We start from the raw sequence: 5385 nt of genomic DNA on the forward strand, positions 1-5385 counted from the left end.
TGGCAGCTCTCTAATCTGTCCTACCTTCTCGCCCCTATCCCCTAGAGAAACATGGTCCTCAGGTACCTGTGTTGGGGGTGGCCCTGTTAGTGGGCAGAAAGGCCACCTCAGTGGAACACTGGAAGCTAGACAGTGGGCAGCTTTCCAGGCTGTTTAACAGAAGGAAGGGAGGTAGTTCTGAAAAGTGTTGTGATGAGGAGGCCACACAAAGGATGCATAAACAGAAACAACTTTAATACAAGTGGTTTTTGAGAGGAAAAGCCACGCAGCAGGCTGCTGCTTGTTATGCCGAACTGAAGCGAAAAAACACAGGGTCTGAAAGCTGATTCAAGTTCTTCCTGGTATGGCAAGCTGGGAGGGCCAATACGCTACAGTTCCGTTGGCATGGTAGAGTACAGACACACCCTTCATTTTATGAACAAGTGTCTTGGGCAGGAAAAGAGCCCCTGACATTTTTTTAGCTTCCAGAGGTACTGGCTTTGGATAGCTCCTCTTTTTAGTCAAGCAGATGTACCTGAGTTGCTCCCACCGGCCTTTCAGATCATACAGGCTTTCCCCCCCGCAGCTTGTTCAGCTGTGGCAGCAATCTGTCCTGTGTGCAAAGCAGGTAGCCACCATGTGTTGCGCAAGGCAGAATGAGATGGTGATGAGCATCGGAAAATCAATTTTGAGTCCCAACTTTGCACAGTCCCTGCAGTACAGGTACTTTCCCACCTCCCCGATTTCCTAACATGCAGTGGAATTTTGAGTATAAATACAGCCACTATTTATTTAAAGGCAGCAGATGACAAAATATCAAATTAAAAACAATGAGTGGCTTCCATTCTCCTGCTACGATCACAGTACTACTTCTGCCCACCCGGGCACAGGGACTGGGGGAGTACCAGACAGAAAGTTATGGGGAAACTCAAGCCTGAACCTGGTACTGACAATGAACATGCACGGGGATAAAGATTGCAGCAGCCAGTTATATCGCCAAACTATTCACATTCAGTAGACTATCTTCAGAATTGTTATGCATATAGAAAGTGTCTGTTTTCAGGTTTCCTAATCACACGTATTTAAGTGACCAAGCTTACAATTTTCGTTGAGAAGTCGGCTTTGTTAACAGAAATAACACCTCTTATCACCCCCCAATGACCCACACAATGCTATGGAAGGGATATCTCTTGGCGAGCTAATTATAGTATTGATATGAGAATTATATACTTGGTAATTTTTATTTGTGTCAAAGCTGGAGGTCTTGATAAGATTGCTCTGTCTGTGAGTTGCTATCAGTGATGGCATGTTGTTGTTCTTTCTTAATACAAAATTTATTTATTTTTTAAAGGAGTCAAAAGAGTGAGAGCTCAGACTTTCTTTCTGCAATTAGTTGGAAAAAGGAGTTCAGCTTTGGGGCAAAGGATGAGCAGGTTGTTCTCTGGGAAGCTCTTGTATCCTGTAGGAGTGCCTGTTTGCCTCCATTTATGCTCTGCTTGATTATCTCTGAATAAGGCAAATATTACAAACACATCTCCAATGTACTGTCATCTGAAGGAAAATGAAGCCTGTAACACTGCCCCTGGCACTTTTCAGCTCTCAGAACTGGGGAGCACAGCACAACAAATCCAACAGATTATGTTTGTTTTTGTACAAGGAATGGATTCACAGTTCCAGAGTGGTAAAACTTGTAATAAATGACTTAGGCTTTGAAAGGCTTCCAAGAACACACGTTCTCTCTGTTTCTCTTACTCAAAGTTGCTCCTTACTCCACCACACTGTACTCTCTCTCTCCTCCTCCTCATGTATTCTCTGTTTTGGAGATCTTAATGAAGATTTGATATGAACATAAATAGAAAAGCTGTTACAGTTGTGTTGGATGTTTTAAAAATGTTTTTTGGTCCAGTTTGGCAGAGTGCCTGGCAAATAAACTTTATTTCCCCATCATTTCCTGCAGAGGATTTTTGTACGTGTGTTGTGTCTGTTCTTTCACATGGAAGGGATTTTTCCCAGAGGGATCTCATCTATCTGTAGTTGAAAGCAATTTAGGCCTTAAAACCAAAGTTATTTTTACCAGCTGTGAATCAGCATATTTAAAGTAATTTCATACATACTTTATCTTGTGAAAGATATAATTCAACATATTTTCATAAATAATATTTTATTGGAGTTAAAAAATAAACAAGTTCCTGCCTAAGAATTTAATGCTGAGTTGATCGTGCCTGTGTATAAAGTTGCTTGGTTTTTGATCTCACCTGTGTTTTGTTTTTTCTTTGAGGAAAACATTTGTACTTTCAGTTGACCAATGTAGCCTCTCACACATGCATCACCCCATTTCTTCTGAAGACAACTTGAATTCTTTTAATTACAATCTCACAATCAAAACTGATTAGAAAAAAGTACAAGCAGTTATTTCTAAGGGATGCTTAGAAATGAAAAACCAGGTTGCAGGGCACCATGCCTGATGGACAAACAAAACCATGTTAAGATGGTCTAGTTCTGAATCTTATTTTACATCAACCTATTGTCTCAAACATGACATACATATTGACTCAGAAGTGGCATACAGCTGCAGGCAGCAATGATGACTACAGACTGTTTCAGATGTACATTCCCAGCCTGATAAACCACAGTTTATCAATCTGGATACATGGGATGGGACTGCACACTTGCGCTATCCTCCTTCTTCCATTGGTGTGCCAGTCCTGGTTAACTTAAATTATAGTTCCACATTACATCCAAAATGGAGAGATGTGGTTTAATATTTAGGGGCATGCACTGGATTTCATCAAAGCCCTAACTGAATCCAGCCAATTCTGGGGAGATGAGCCAGTGAGCAGAGGATTCAGTCCTGGTGGCTTTAAACCATGTACAAACCTTGTTTTACTTGGGATGATGTAACTACTTGCACAGTGCTAATGTCATCAAGAACTTCATGACTTCATAGCAGTTGTTCCTTTCTGGTGGATGTATATAAGGACATTTACTAAGCAATGTGTTGAAACACAGCTATTTAGGGCAAAGATATAAGAACATAAGAAGAGCCTGCTGGATTAGACCAATGGCCCATGTAGTCCAACATCCTGTTTTCACAGTGGCCACCCAGTTGCCTATGGGAAGTCCACAGGCAGGACCTGAGTGGAAGAACACTCTCCCCTCCTGCATTTTCCAGCAACTGGTATTCAGAAGCGTGCTGCCTCTGACCATGGAGCCAGAGCATCGCCATCACAGCTAGTAGACACTGATAGCCTTATCCTCCATGCATTTGTCTAATCCTCTTTTAGAGCCATCAAAGTGATGAACTAAGGTGATGCAAATGGATATCCAATAGAAAGCTACCCAAGACTGTATTTCAGCTGCTTCATCTAGGTTTTCTATTTGTGCCCAGAAAAAGGATGGTCTCAGTTGAAAGAATTGCATTAGGAGAAATAGTGCAAGCCCATATATTCTACATTGCTGTAAACTGTACTTGTGGTGCTTTGCTCAATTAGTTTATTTGTAAGAGAAGTATACCTTGGTGAATATTACCATGGACTCCACCTCCCTTGCTTTCTTTTTATTTGTTCTGCAACTTCTTTCTCATTCACAGCTGTTAATCCAATACTATAAAAGAACTCATCTAGACTCAGCATTGTTAGTTTAGACGTGTACTCCTGAAAAGTCTCCTCATATCTGAAAAATGTTATAGACTAAGTGTAGTCAACCTGAAGGCTTCCAGATGTTATGCACTACAACTAACATCAGCCCCAGACAGCATGGCCAACCATCAGAAAAGATGGGAGTTGGAGTTCCCAGCATCAGGAGGACACCATGTTGACGTTCCTGTTATAAACAATGCTTAAGAATTCTATGCACAGAGATTAATACATCCTGCTATCTCCTTGGCACCAGCTGAAAACCAGCCTCAAAACTCTAGATGACTTCCCCTATTAGTTTTATGTAGATATTAAATAGCATCGCAGACAATATGTAACAGTGAGGAACCAAACGTCCAATGGCTAAGGGGTTAAGTAATGCCTCAGGATCACCTTCTGCAAATATCCAACTAGACAGGATGAGAGCTCCAAGGCTCCATAGTGGTCAAACACCGCAGAATGATAACAAAGTCAATGGTATCGAAAGCTCCTAATGGGTCCTATAAAACCAAAAAGGATGCACTCTCCCTGTCTATCCATCCCCCAAGGTATTTCAGTCTTGCAACAAGGCCTGGACCCAGATTGGAAAGGATCTAAATAATCAGTACCATCCAAGAAAGCCTGAGGTCATGTTGTCACCACTTACTCTAAGTCATAGTGAGATGGACATTGGCCAACAACTATTGATTGTATAAGAATATGAGAAAAACAGCAACACTTCTCTGCATACGCAGGGAAAGCATTCCTTGATGTTTTAGAAGTCATGTGTTCTTACAGCCTTTATTTTTCTCTAATGCACTTCGACATAGCATTTGTTTTAAATGTAGAAATGCACAAACTTGTATATTGTAGGTACTTTGCAGGGGAAATGATAATTTTGAATAATTTTGTGTAATGGAGAATAAGGAGCAGGAGGAAAGCATGCAAACAGGCAATAATATTAAGTTGGCTTTTTGACATCATGGATACATCACAAATTAACTCTCATCCCTTTGTTAGACTGTTAAGAGTCAAGTTGTTAGAGTCAAGAACTTTACTGTAATCATAGGAATTCTTAATAATGAGCAACTCACAACAGTTCAAATTACCAAGCAAACAAGTCTGAGCAGCCACAAGTCCAAAGGTCTCCAAGATCAATGGGTCCATTAGGAATGCTACCATTGTATAAAGGTAATTGAAGGTGATTAGCCTTCACCTCACACAGACCAGTATCTCCTTATTTTCCAGCACCTGATGAATCATACTAACTCCAGAGTGAATGAATTAATTCATTAATCCCACCTTCTGCACAAATTGAATTTCAATGTGAAATGGCGTATTTGCCAGCACCTTGGTCAGCAACCGAGGTTGTGAACTAATTATTTTTAACTCTTATTTTAACAAATGAACAATTTTAATAAACTGACCCTAGAGCTACCATGTTCAGAAGATTTCATTTTGGATGCAGGTTTGGTGTAAGTGAAGGGTATAGCCGGATTATAATAATGCAATTGGAAATATTACACCAGGGGCATGCTAAGAAGAGGCCCAGACAGTGAGCTTTCTTTCTTTTCTCAGTTCTCAGTTAAAATGGACTTTATGAAGCAAAATGCGCAAGCAACAGCCTTTCAGTGATCTTTGCCAACAAGTGAAATCAGAGCTGTGATTAACAAGTGAGCTTTTTTGGACTGTAAGAATCCTTGGGGAGTGAAAAAGCGGCTGTTTTCCTCTCCTCTTTAGGACACATTTCTTTCTTGCCCATTTTCTAGTCCTTGGAGTCTCATAATTAGCC

Source organism: Rhineura floridana, chromosome 7, assembly GCF_030035675.1.
Source record: "Rhineura floridana isolate rRhiFlo1 chromosome 7, rRhiFlo1.hap2, whole genome shotgun sequence".
Taxonomy (NCBI): Eukaryota; Metazoa; Chordata; class Lepidosauria; order Squamata; family Rhineuridae; genus Rhineura; species Rhineura floridana.